Source organism: Varroa destructor, unplaced genomic scaffold (genome assembly GCF_002443255.2).
Source record: "Varroa destructor unplaced genomic scaffold, Vdes_3.0 BEIS01000001.1, whole genome shotgun sequence".
NCBI classification, from domain to species: Eukaryota; Metazoa; Arthropoda; class Arachnida; order Mesostigmata; family Varroidae; genus Varroa; species Varroa destructor.
Window position 1 is genome coordinate 22,920,273 of NW_019211454.1, and position 15,024 is coordinate 22,935,296.

The following is a 15,024-nucleotide window of genomic DNA, read 5'->3' on the forward strand; positions in this document are numbered from 1 at the left end:
TTGCGGAACGAGTTTGAGCATCTGCTCAAGAAAACCGTATGAACACCCCAGGTACGGTCTCGATGGGCGATCAGCCCCTGCGGCTTCCCGACGGGTTGCAACAGGCTCATATAGTATAAAAGCCACAGCAAATGTTACGCTACGATGGGGTCGAATTTTATTCTCTATATATATTCTATATATTCTTATATAGGGCTTGCTTGGCAGCTTTGTCGGTTTTAGTTAGCTTCTTTTTGTGTAAGTCTATCGCAGATTGAAAGACTATGACATAGAGACACTCTAGAGACATTATAAGTAGTCGAAATATTTTTTATTGAATTTGACAGAGGGCTTTTTTAGCCACGTATTATGTTTTCTCGGTATTGCGGGTCTACAGACGCGCCTGAAGATGCTGACGCTTAATTACGCCTATATGGTGCGCTACAACGACTCGCGACGCTAAATATGGATTGAGTAGACGCATCAATGGGCAAGTCTATACCAGTTGTGACCACGATTCAGGAACGTGGCATCGTTGCTATCCTATCAAAAGCATAAGAAAGTCAAACTACATTAAGCGGAGCCGCGCTTTCCCATTCCGGGCGTTAAGATCTCCAATCGGATTTCTCACGGTTGGTCAGCGTCAGCTGCCAACAAAACTTTCGATCAGTTGGTATCCCACCACCTATCGAAGCGAGGGGTATGGGCGAGAATTCGGGTGTGTGATTTTCCAATGGGAATAAATGGTTCTGCGTCCGCCCGTATAACTTAGCACGAAATATTAAATACATCTTTCTTTTAGACAATATCTTCTCGACCAAAAATGAAATGTTTTATTTGGAAATGCAATTATCGGGTTCGTTCTTACAAAGTAGCTTATAAAAACTATTGTCATAGCACATGTGTATCTATAGCTAGTCGATTTTAGGTAAAGGCCCTTAATTAATTACCAAAAGACGTTAATTCGAACGATTACCATAATCGTATGGTAATTGTCAGGCTACGGCGAACGTATTACTGTGACGCTATTGCTGTATATAAAAGGGTCTGAGATGGTTCAATGTTCAACAATATTCACATATAGCTCCATATATCCATAGCAGTGTAAACAATAAGGTTATCAATGCTTACGTCGCCGAGCAAGTCTTTATATATGGCCCGACATTCTACAAAGAATTATGTAACTGTTTTCTACGTAGCGGTCATTGCCCACATAGCGCCACGTTACAGGAAGTGACGTTTTAGCAGGAACATAGGTACGGAGAAGTTTCGGCCTTAAACAAAAGAGCCAGAGTTTTCCGCTACTTCAAGCTTCCTATTAGAAGGAAATCTGCAATTAAGAACAATAGAAAATCACCGGAATATATTCAGGCCCTCCTCCGTAAATTGAAAGAAAACAGGTAGTCATAATGATGCGATTTAACAAGTTCCCCATGTCAGGAGGAAACAGTATTTTAAAAATCAGGTATCGCATGCTTTAGGCTATGCATACGCTAGTTAAACCATAGCGCTGCCGAGGAACAAGTTAAAGGGCCGCATTCATCTACGTATTTTATAGGTATATACGAGCACGTTCACCTACCTATGTTATATATATATATGAATGTATTATATATGTTCATGGATACTTGTTGAAATTCTACCAGACAGGAAGCAGATAACCCAGTTTAGGTTGTATTCGTTGCTCTTATTGACATTATTAATATTGTCGCTGCTGTAACTTCTATATGCATGCATCACCTATGAAACACCTCCAACAAGCTATCAGCTTGTACTTTTTCGAGACTCGCCTATCATAATCCTTCTATTCTTGTAAACTGTTCTATGCAACACCGTTTCTCTCGGTCGTCTTACTATGGGGATTAGAATACTTGGTACATATCATTCAGTAAAAGCGTCACTATCTATTTCTCTTTATATTTGGTCAACCATCCACAAGACATAGTCAACATTTGAATTTCCCGCCAGTTTTACTAATCGTCGATGGTCGTCGTTAGACTCGATGAAATCCACATAGCGTTTAGAATAACGCGTCGAAAGGAACTTAGGTTAAAGAAACATTAGTCGTTCCGACGATTCAAATGAAAAAGCGGCGAAAATAAACAATCGTTGGCTTCGAAAATTTGAGTTAGTGTTACCAAGCTTCGCTTATACAAGCTAAACGTCGTGTTCTTCCAACCTAATCGGTGTGTATGTGAATGTCCACTATGACGAAAGCCTATTGTGTTATCGTGTGCTTAGGGGATGTTTATGGGCTCACACGTGTATGAGCAACATCACCGACTGTTTCGTCTTGCTAGCTTGTTTCTATCGAGGTACACTTACTGCCATATTATAATTGTTCCTATTATCTACTTCATGGTTATGCAAGCAGCGTTGTACTAAGTTTGTGCAGCTTTGTGATTGTTGGTACTAGACCGGTATAGCACTACTATAGATCAAGCCACAATCTGGCTACAGCTTTGCCGATAAGACGAGGCATTGTTCTTGTTATTTGACTGATAGCAACAAATGATAACGTCCATGTGTGCTTTAGAACAAATACTCGATTTGGCCATTTTTATCGAGAAACATGGTGATATTAGAAAATACGAGACAGTCAACGGCTCATTTCCAAAATCACTTAAAACAACGAGCGGGATCCACGTGGTGCTCCAACGGTAACGTGGTTACCTATTAGAACTAGCCATATTTTAGATGACAACAAGAGTAGGTTTCAGGGAAATGTCAATTGTTGTGTACCAAATGTTGGTAACGTCTGAATTTCTAAGTATACCTAGCGGCTACTGCAAATAAGTGTATTCCTAGTAATTTATTAGGTGTTATCCGGGTTTAAGTCACTTCTGTAACATCGGGAGATACAAAGTCTATAATCCTTTTAAAAGATATTTTACAATGTAGAATCCCTCCTAGTTTTCATAATTTGATCAAATTAAGAAAATTGGATGAGTATGGTGACATCTTTATGTTTAAATAAGAGTGCATACAAAAGTTGACGCCAGATCTACATCTCGACGCTAAAAAATGACAAGAATTAGGACGTGTTCTCAGCCGCACCTAGTTTGTGGCGACTATGGATCAGACGCACGCGCCTCGGTATCTCAGCCCCATTGAGCGCCCTAAGCGATTCATCGAATTATGTTCCAGTGTAACATATATATATATAGCGTGTATGCCTAGAGCTAGGCGATAATTACGCATTGATCCACAGCTCCAAAACCGACAAGGGTACTCGGACATCAGAGAGAGCATTACAACGGATTACAGAGCTGATTGATGAGATGATTGACAGTCATGAGTGATGTCACATCAACATTGCGAGTGCTGGTCATGCTAAACTAAAACGTCTGTGTGTGAACTCGATAGTGAAACAAAATATGCAGCGTGTGTAAGTAGCGGGAAGAGATGAGAAGATAAATTCAGCGATATCCTCGTGTTTTTAACGTGGGGAAAGCTCGCAGGGAAGTCTTACTCATAGCCGCTCATGCCGTTTTAATTAACTACTTACATTAATTTATCCTAATGATTTTCTTCAGGTTTGATTAATTATACTTTATTTCGTTCAATACATTTTGTTATATATACAGGGTGCTGAACGATTATATTTATAATAGCTCTTCTTTCTGTCACAGGTGTGCAAAATCGTTAGCGTTATATTCCGTATATATATATAGCGTTGATATCGATGGGCTATTGATTGTCAAAAACTACAAACATTTAACCTGTCACTGTGGGTTAGTCTTTGTAAATCTTTTAGTGTTGCTGATTTATCTTGTAAGGTATTCCTAGAAAATATTGGCTATAGTTTATTGGTGTTGATGCCGGGAATCCGGCAGGTTTTTCTATGGGGCCTTTTCGTCCAACCTTTCTGTATCGAGGCATTTTTCATTTAGACGGGAAAGCTTTTTGTCATAACTTTATTCTAACTGGGCTTTTGAATACCCCCGGGGAGAAATAACCTGAGATCAGTGCAATTTATTATCTTACCTATTATATTCCCATCAATAATTTTACGGTTTTCTCTTCACGCATCGCATAAGAGTACATACGTTTTTCTACGAATCTGTATGTCGCCGATTTGAGACTAATATCGACATCAATGTACACCTAGTCAATTTGTCATATAAAAAGCAAACTCATCATTAATAATTCTAATTAACAGTCTTGCAATAGCGTAAGTACAAATCATGTTCATACTTCGCGCCTTCGATTCACTAACAAAACAGATGCTTATTTTTCACCCAAGCTGATTTGAAAATAATCTGTTACGGCTTGTCCTAATAAGGTCTTAGGCACAAGGCAGGAAACTGCTGGTGAAGACGAACGAGCGAATTAGTATAGAGATGAGAGAAGGATCTAGAGAATGAGAGTGGATACGCAAACTAGTTTTTTTTTTCTACATGAATTAAAATCTTTTCCTGTTACGAATAGGAGCCGTTTCATTAATAGAGCAGCTATTTTTGGACGCCTATTGGGAGTTGTAATAGTATAGTACGAATTCGCTTTGGCATATCGTGGCCATATATCAATCAACAGGTCTAGTTGGCACACTTACTGAAGCGCATTGTAAAAGTGAGGGTGAAGTCTAATACACCCTTTTTGTATTTGTAGCACCCTATAAAATTACACTTACGCGTAAATGTTAACTAACCTATGTAATCTGATGGTCATTTACCAAGGCGGATCTCTAAAATTAATTTAGTAAATATAATATATGAATATACGATCGAAGTACTACTTGATTGAAACTAAAGTGAAAAATGAATTAGAAATGGTAGTCGTCAATGACTCCTATATCTTCCTTGGATTAGAACTGTGGTACGTGCGTCGTCTGAGTACCTTTGAAAGCTGACGGGTGCGTACAATGCGTTTGGTCATGTTAAGGCGTTCTGGCATGGGTACTTCATGTGAAGATGCGCATCTATGAGTATGAGTTAACAGAAAATCCGTTAGACCTTTCCCAGGTCATGCAAGAGTAATCAAATTTTGAGTTGAATTAGTATCATTGGCATCGTAGGCAAATCGAGGCAGACAAACTACGACAATTCCAGTAAATTCAACTGTCGATAGCTCTTTTTGTCTCTGAGATTATAATAAGCCGTCAGTGAGCTGCCGGCAGCGAATTCTCATCAATCCAATGTTTACGATTCTAATAAAGGACAAGCATAGTAGAATTTTACAAGGTCATTGTCATGTCTCACATCAATTGCAATAAACGCATCTTGCTCACCTGAAATATTTAAAAAAAAGAAAAAAGTTTGACAGTGAGCTCTTTGGGTCCCATCAAACCGAGATGCCATCGTAATCTTTCGGTGTATACACCGCCCCTCCTGCTAACATCTGAAATGGCACAATCTCATAGTTGAAAGACTGCCAAATAGAGCAAAATCTATAAATTCCCGTAAATTCGATCTTGCTGTTTGTCGATGTCAAACGCAGTGTGAAATGTGTGTTCATCAATATCACCGCATAGTCTCTTCCTTAATTGAAATGAGTAAATAACAGGTTTTACAATGTCAGCCTATCAGCAATAATCAGCTTTTCAATATAACTGTGCGTATTTCTTATCGTCTGCTATATCGTCCCTTTTGACGATTTCATTCTCTTAATTATCTTCCTAGTCCTTCATCTCATGAGCTCCCGTTACCCCCGTCTTTTCTTTCGGACGACCAGTTTAAAACTGAAATGTATGCCTATTTCTCTTCATTTCAAGAATCGTCAACGGCCCTGGTGATTTGATCTACTGGAAGCAATCTCTTTGAGATTTTTCGTTTACCACCTGTTTTGCAATTGGTACGTTTTAGCACATTGCGGCATTCATACAGTAATCTTATCTCAATGTATCTGGCTTACGGTTATGTTAGATTTTATGTATGTTTATATTAGATATAAAGTCACAATAGAGAATCTCTATAAAAGGCAACTCCCTTTCGCCGTAACTTTCCCGTATAACGTATAAATGTTCATATACCTAATACATACATACAGGACCTTCCTGCTAGGCAAGTGTACTTTTCTCTACTTGAAAGTTTCTGCTGGTTCCCCTATTACTAGTTAAGATTTATCGCGTAAAGCGCGTGCTGGGTCGTGAAAGACTGTCTAAAGATACGCTGCTCGTAGCGGATCCCTGAAAACACGTTCATCTACTCAACTGTGACTCTCACGCACTAAATTATGTGAACACTTTGGAATACATGAAAAGCATAAGTGTTAATAGGGAAAAAAATTTCGCCAATTGAAGATGCACTTTCCTTAATATAACCTTTATTCCTTAATATAACCTTTAACAATAAAGTAAAGAAGAATAATAAATAGATAGCACAGGCATTGTATAGGGTGGATATAGCGAAAACTGACGGATCATAAAGACCGAAATCGACTCCACAATGAATAGTTCCGGAATGCTTTGTGTGATTCCACAAGAATCTTAGCTATACATATCTCCAACAAGTAGTTAAATCGCAGGTGCAACTCATGGCTAGTTGATTTAACAAAGGAAATCATAAATTAGTCACGTTCAGTAACGCGTTGAGCTCACCTTTAGACCTAGTTGTTGTTCCTACAGTCGTTCTAAATGGATTAGGTCCGTCCCTCTTTTTTGCTGATGCTGTGAGGCTGCAGCAGCAGGTAGTGCGGCGCCAGGCCGCCGGCGCGCCTCTATTATAGCCATAAAATGCGATAAAACGTATAAAATCGCTTGAAGCGATTAGCACCTCACTCTGTGCGTCATCAGGTAAGATGCAGAAACGACTTCTCCCCTCTTCCGGTAAACATGTTCTCGATGGTATCTTGGTGATATTACGTTTCTATACTCAAACTTGGTAGTATTAATAATGTAGTAATGACAATGATAATGATGATGACAGTACGAAGTAGGACACTTATCGATTGCTGATTCATTTTTTTTACCAGTTAAATGTATTAATTGAAACCATCCTTCAACGTATGGTAAATATGTCATTTTATTGCCGATAGTAATATGTCAAAATTTTAAAATGACTAGTGATGGCAAGTCGTCTAAAAAATGGCTTTGTAAGTTGATCATAACATGTCCAGTTACCGGATGTTAAAAAGCGAATTTACAGAACTTCAATAAAACAACTTAGCTATTTAGTTTATATTTACCGTCGCAGGGCGGGAATAAGAAAAGTTACAATAAGTGCTCAAGAGTTCCCGTGACGGGATATACCGGAGCTATGATGCTTGCATTAAAGATACGAGCTTTCGATGTGGTCGGTTAGTAACAAAGCGTAAAAAAACGCAAACGCTATTATTTTCAATAGGATTTATCCAGTTTCAAGTAACAAGGTTCATATATTGCTATCAACACGAAAGAAGGTCTCTCGGTGTACGATACTCACTTTGGGACGTGTCACTTTGATAGATTCCCCATTTTGCTGATTCTTTCATGGCGTCTGTTACAAATCTGGAGGTTGCTCACTTTTTTCAAGAAGGAAGAAATGAAATATCGACAAGTTGGCTCGGAGCAGTAATTCTTTTTTAAATTTTCGGGGTGTCGATGAAGTAGTTCAATCGATTTTGCTATGGACGACCTAGTCTAGGGTGTCTGGTGACCTTTCTGCGTCACCAGCTGAACGAATGCTACACCTTCAATTTCCTATCCTTATTAAGAAAGTAAAAAGTTAGCATTACATTAAACCTACAGGCTTTTTATTTTCACTGATAAAACAAAAATACCAATTAGTAAATAATAGGCAGTTTCTCAACTTAATTTTGCATGAAATCTTTAGAGAAAGCTTCCGGGATGTTGAATGAAACCACGGATGCACCATATCTTCATGAGGCGCATAGCGGTGGGGTGGTCGCAGAGTCAGTTGTTGCGGAGCTGGATGGTTGGTTCTGATGAAAATGAAGAAACACGAAGAAAAATAAGAGAGTAAGTGCAGAATCAGCGGAGCGACACGTTACTTCCTCTAATGAATTTCGTTTTGGATTTTTATTCTTAATCAAAGCTAAATGTGCCTCGCTGTTCCATTACCAGTCAAACGCAATTGTTGATGTTAGTCATGTAAACTCATTAAAACCCACCGGCATGAAAGCCAATCCTGATGTTGCAGATAAAGTCAACGCTGTTCTGCATATGGAACGTGGACCCAGAACGCCCGGGCGTCACTCACATTGGTACTTCGTATTACCCATATTTAGTGGGTCTCTGTAGAAATATTGCTACACAATTCGCTTGTTCAGCACATGAAGACGATTGTTCCCCTCAATACTGACTAATTATCATCTTGATAAAAATTCCTTGGGGACGTACAGCTGAAAGTAGCGAATTCGCCAGAGATCATTTAGGCAAGAAAAGCAGCAGCCAATATTACAAGATAGTTTCACAATGTAGTTTGTTTACCGAACCCCGAGGTTCCGGTTTTCGCTTACTGTCAACGTTCTATCCGCCATGACATTAAAATCTGTCTGCCTATACACAAACACGTGTAAAGTACTTTCATGCCTGCCCCATAGCTCATCCTAATAATACTGGATGACACTAAAAACAACGAGAAATAACTTACTCTCATAGCCGTATTGCTAATTTTTTTTAATGAAAAAACCGTTATGATTGATGTGAGAAGGGTGATGCGTTTGAAGTATGTACATCAGGATATTACATGTTATTATCGAAATTAAGTTTACCACCAAACTCTGGTCCTAATTCGAGGGATCATACAGCAACGATCGGCGGATCTAAATTTCATTTCTCGAAAAAAAGGAGCAGATGACAAAGAAGTAGTGCCACGAGGGAGAAAAGGAGAATATGAAGGGCGAACCATAAGGCAGTTATGCCGTAGCGATCTCTGTGGCAAGGGACACTGCCGAATTCTTGGTAACGAGAGGAGATCGCACCTAATTTATGTGGCGTCTGCATAACTTAAATTTGTTGCCACGCTTGACCTAGGCATTGAAACTAACTGTGAATCACATACGTACAGCTCTGATCGGGCAGCTCTCTGATGTCATCGTATGTGGTGCTCTCTGCTGTTCAGGGTTGTCGAAAGAATATAGAAGTACCGCAAAAAGATGTGCCTAAGTGTTCCGAACAATGAAGCGCGAAATTGTAAATTTTATGATAAAATTTCGATCTAGTGAATGGATTTCCGTGACACAGGCATTACTTGTAGAAGGACATCGTTTATGCGAGCATTTAGAAAAAAGAATGAGTGGGAGATGCAAAGATCGAGAATTAACGAGACTTGTCGCAGTTGGTACCAGCAGAGAACGGCTCAGACACGAACACAGGCCGGCCGCGGGGTGAAATAGGATAACTTGCGTGCTATCCTAAGGCCAAGCAAGGAAGAAGAGACAGAAAGAGGCTACAGGAGCGAGATACATGCAGCAGGCAAAAACGTATTATCAGAGGACAGGACAGTGGAGGCCTGATATAGAAAAAGAGACACAGTGGGTCCGTAGAGAAATAAGAGGGGGTTAACTGGCTAAATGGCCTTTGATAGTGGCTGTGGGTAAGGGCCGAGGATCGGTAAAGCTGAACGTTATCCATCGCATGCTAAAGCGCTGCATCAATCTTATTATTATGACTTTACTTCGGGGCGATTAAACTAAGCGAAGGAAGAGGCAAAAACATTGGAGAACTGCACAAACGTTCCATGCGAAAAATATTTAACGGGATTAGGTAGCCCTAGATATACTTGTTAAATGAGAAGATCAAACGGAAAGAGAGCAGGAGAGACCTGGAATTGTTCGTAGACAGGTAAGTAATTTATCTTTGTGCCATAGTTGATCTCTTCAGCATGGTTAAGCGCGTTATGTACTGGCGTAAACAAATGTCCTTTTCATGCTTTTACTGATGCCTTGATGAGCTTGCCCTTAGTACCGATGTAACAAATATACTCAGCGGTCGACACTTCCTGTAGACTTCACTGCAGTACCTAGCTAACAGCAAACATTTTTGTGCTATCATACAGTGTCAGTGTGCTGTAGGACGAGATCCAATCTATTGACTGACTCAAGTTTAGCACTCAAGGATAACTGAACTGCGGACAAACATACCTTGTAAATCATAGTCAGTTCTAATTGTAATTAATCGATCCTTATCAGTTAATTAGTTAATCCTTATTAATCAGTTAGTAAAAAAGAGAAGAATACAATTGGTCGTGAACTAGACTAGTCAGTCATCAAACGTTGCTTATAACCCCCTGGCGGCAGTGTTTTCAAATCTACATATGATATTAGGATTAGCCTTTTTATGAGATATTTGGGAAGTCACAATGTATTGGGAAAAAGCAGTGTAAGTCCTGCCGGTATTATTTTTAGAAAGTGATATATGACTTAGGTATCAAACGTAAGAACCTCAGGGTTGGTAAAACTGTAGACTGTATACCGTAATAGTACCTACTCCTGCCGATTGGTCAATAAATAGATGTTATTTTTAAGATCGGCAACTTCAATATCTTTCACATAGTTGCGTAACATCTTGTACGTTAGTGTTAAACAGTACATACCGCTAAGGCTATATATCATTTGGGCAATCGCCATACACAATTGGGCTGTTCAGAGCTTCGTAACTTGCGTGGACGATTTAGCAAGAACCAGTCCTAAACGAGTTTGTTACATTTTAGCTGTTTGGCAACTCTGGGTGCTTGCTTCTCACGTAGAAGCGACAAGGTTGATGTTGGCTCAGATATAGTAAACCCAGTTAGCGATACCGGGGTCCTCCCCGGGCTAAGTATTCGCCCTGCTTTCCTTTTCTTAATTGTATAATGAACGCCGTCTGTTGACGGATCAAAGGATCCCTAGTCGAGTGGTAAGAATCTTAAATGCGCAGCATAATTAATTATATCACAGAACGAAAAAGCTTCTAATTAAGGAAAAACACCGCTCATTGCAAGCCACTGTCTATTTATTCAAATTGCGGGCCTTGACAAAATCGCAGAGACTGCTTGCTTGCAACTTGAATAAGGCGAACGGCCGAGGCAGTAGTAGTCGCACTTTCAACGCTTCGTGGAGTCTAATCCTACACAACGTAGATGCACGTCGTACTGTTCGCTGCGCCGGCAGCTTCTGTCTGTGCTTCTTCCTTCTTTCTCCCGTTTGCCCCCTGCTTTCCCGTTTACTTCCTTTCATCCAGCTCTTCCACTCTGTTTCTTCTGACCCAAATCTCTCTTTTTTATTTTTTCCCTTTCTTTTCCTTTTTCCCATGATTTCTGTTTCTCGCCCTCTCGGCCGTCTTTCTTTCTCAATCACTTGTTCGTTTTTTGTTGCCCCCATTCTCACGCCCTCTCTTGTCTGCCTCCTCTGCCATTGCCCTCTTTGGTTGCAGTACGAACCACAGGATGTTGATAATGACGAAGTCGGCGTGCTTGTTCAGTGGTGACGTGGCTACCTACCAGCATTATGCAGGACCTCATGTGATATATATACATATGTTGGGATCGGTAGTAGATACAGTATCCGTATTGTGGGATAGGAGTAGCCGTCTAATGTCGTAATGGCGAACGGCTGTTCTTAACATAAAGCTCGGCGCACCTCGGTGGTAGTAGAGCTTTTAATTAGATTACCATGTAGGCTTCGTAGTGTGTATGTATACATGTAAAAACTAGTGGCGGTAGCAAGCTTGTTACTTTTAAACGTGCATCCCAGACTTCTAGTGTAATAATTTCTGATAAGCGTAGTTAAAGCAGCCGAATTCCATAGCTTGAGCACATGAATGAAACATAGGAAAAAGGCCAGCCTTTCGTGGAAATTTTGTAGGTCACGAAAACTTTAGCAGTACGCCATGACTACTAGTAAAAAGATTACGAACTACTGACTAGGAAAAGTTTACGATAAGAACATAGATAAAGTAAGCTTAGATGTACATTAAGACTTAGGGCAATGACATATGCAAATTGGGCTTTCTGTCTACCGGCGACAATATTTATCTTATTCGAAAAAAAAATAGCTATTTTTACTCACTAATTAAAAAATTTCGTTTGTGTTGCTCTTAATGGTCTTATTCGATCTACTACAAGGGAAGTCCACAAGCAACAATCCAAGCGCCGTTCTGAAGTTCATAACTTGCAATGCCGATCAGAGATTGACGGTAGCAATTATTCGTGAAAATATTTTCATCGAAAATGTCAGGATCCGATGTTTATAAATGAAAAAATACGAATGATCGATCATGACAAACATTTTCAGGATGTAATTACTTGGAAATAATGAATAGATTACGAATAAATAGAGAACTATTTGGCGATGTTATCAAACGTATGAACATGTAGAAGAAGTACAAACACAATATTGTAGGAAGATTCTTTCTTTCACAAAGATAGTAGATCTACTGTCTTTCTGCATTTCCCCGCAATATTATATTTATACCTCTGCTATATTTTAATGGATCCAATAACGTCATAAAATTATTTTTCTATATATATATATTTACTTGATATTGCAATGAGTAGTTTTTTTAGTATTCAAGGTATAGCACAGGACTCGACGAAGACGGAACGGCATATTGCAACTTTACGCCAGCCTTGTGGGATGGACGAAATCGTGTACGGTATATAAATACTGTTCGACTATCGCCTTAACACCGATAGAACTTTTAACCTGTACAGTAAATTAAACTGTTAGTTTTCTCAAATCTGCAGGTAGCTTGTTGGCTCGACTATTCGCAAATTGCAAGTCCGGTAATATACGGAACGAGGAAGACTTCGGCAATTGCAGCGTTAGCTTGCAAATTATGGGGAACCCCGCTTGGAACGCCTGTAGGCCCAAGTGGCAACTAGTACAATAAGGGAAGCGATTCAGGGTACGAGCTCCCTGAATTTCAATGGGAGTTCAAGTACTCATACCTCAAAAGAGAGAAGCAGCGCGGAGACTATTCCATGCCTATAATAGATGATTTAATTTGTAATCTTATGGTTAGTAGCAAGTCAGTACGGGTCGGTTTAATAAGATTTCACATATTTTTTTCTTTTACAAAACCTTATCGTGAAAGTGAATAGCTGAATCACGACTAGTCTGATACATTTAAACTATCGGAGGGCTCTTGTAATAACGGAAAACAAAAAAAAAAACGGAACTAAGGCTGCTATCACAACATCAACGAAATAGACAACTGACTGTTAGGCTACTAAGTGGACTAAATTGCCCGGCAATCATCAGCGGACCGATTCCGTTGCCGTGTAATCTTGTGCAGGGCACGTAAAATAACGTTTATATCTATTTGAATATTGCTTGTTTACATGTTCAGTTGCCGGCGTGGACGGGACGAACGAGGAACCCGAAATAGAGTAGGAGTACAGACGTTTGTTTGTGTGCAATAGGATTTAATCCATTTGACGTCTAACATTAAGCGATCCGTTGACCTTCCACAAATTACTGCATATTTGAACAGGTCATTAAGACGGAAATACCTATATATATATATATATAGGTAATTGCTCATCTAAATGAAGCAACCGAACTATTCAATAATAGTAAAAAAAGAGTATTCATTGTTAATCTACTTTCGGTTTCTCGGTTTTCTGTATAACGAAATACTACTGATGCAATGGACCATAATAGCAGCTACCTGCATGACAATGGTAGTAGTTCGTCGTACGTAAGCTTTTTGATACGTACGGCTACCTTAGGGGGCTTCGTCCCTGCACCATACACTGCTGCCTCGTCCAGAATGTGCCTCGGATTTATGTAGTAACGCTGTGGAGGATGCATCGCTTTTTCCTCTTGCATGCAGCATAAGAGGGGTTTTTGTAGCACCCATTACATCTTAAAGGCTTCGCACGGCACAGGGGATCTTGGCAGGTGTATAATACAAACTGTGCTAATATCATAAACTTGTCGCTCATAGCCATTAGAGGCATCCAAGACTCAGACTCTCGTGCTTTAATGCAAAAAAGGTTCTAAAACATAGCATGTGTACACGTTTCTTACGCGTTCAAGTTATAGTTGTGAAGGTTTATGGAATTTTACAAGGGCTACTGGAATGAACTTCGGTTGTTGCAAAAGAGTCTTGTATGTACATAGTGTTCGAAGCACAAAGGTGAACGAAAATTTAGTCGCCCTAGAACCGTGGTTTATTTAGATAACAAAAAGGAAAACGTACGGGATAAAAATGCGCTAATTTTTTCCTATGGTTCGAAGAATCACTGCGGAGCATCCTTTTTCTAGCGATCTCTACTTTCTCTCGAAGCGTATACATGTCTTCTATCATCAGACGAACGTTGGAAAAATGGCAGTTCCTTCTGTAAAAAAGTAGCCTTCAGATATTGACGATTTACACTCGGGTAACGTACTATTCTTTTTGCTTTCGAAGACATTTGATGAAGATGACATTGATCTTTTGATTTCCGGCGTCACTGGCGAGCGCCAGCCTTCTGAGAAACATACAATCTTTTGTAAATTATACAAAACGCAGTTAATCATAGAATCGTAGCACTTCTGTCACAAAAACAACAAAGGCAAATTCAGTTGAATCACTATGGATTTACAAAAAAATCATTGGATGCTGCACATGAATTAAGCGATCGTAAGCGATGTACTCATCTCTCCTTTTTTTTTTTTTTAGTCAATTATGCACTGCTCTTAGTCGCGTATAGACTTTTGAAAACATACGCCTTGAAAGCTTAAGAACAATGAAAAAAAGATTTTTTGTCATTATGAACAGCCCCAAGCATAGACCTTATACATTTATCAGCCAAAAGATCAGGGATGGAGCCCGATGACTCAAGGACGCTACCTGATAATATACACGATCATTTCTCAAATTAATTCTCATATTAGGTACAACAGCAGCAAAATTAATTTCTTGGGAAAATTTGGAAAAACTACATTTTAGCCATAAATAAATAAAAACAAATAGCTCATAATCGGTGAAATAATAAAGCACATCAGTTAATTTATGAGGTGTTTTTTTTTTGGGGGGGGGGGGGGCAGTTTCACTCTTTCAAGAGCAATACCGCTAATTTGATTGATTTGCAAAATAGTTGGTCAAACCTACATCTGCTTTATATTGTGTAATTGGGTGAATACTTCATCCCACAAAAAATACAGAAGAGTCCCGTTTTATTCTTCCCGCATATAGCG

The 15,024-nt window shown here is 39.4% G+C and overlaps 1 long non-coding RNA gene across 5 annotated transcripts; it reads left to right on the plus strand.

Annotated features, from left to right (window-relative positions):
- Positions 1–1,815: 1,815 nt before the first annotated feature.
- LOC111243150 (uncharacterized) lies at positions 1,816–14,820 on the plus strand. 5 transcript variants are annotated; one of them, XR_015318074.1, is made up of 5 exons: positions 1,816–2,165; positions 5,693–5,772; positions 7,731–7,876; positions 8,058–12,857; positions 13,190–14,820. It is a non-coding gene; the product is annotated as an uncharacterized LOC111243150 (long non-coding RNA). The 5 variants fall into 5 exon arrangements; XR_015318083.1 differs by having other exon boundaries at positions 8,040–14,820; XR_002670338.2 differs by having other exon boundaries at positions 1,821–2,165; positions 8,058–14,820.
- Positions 14,821–15,024: the final 204 nt, after the last annotated feature.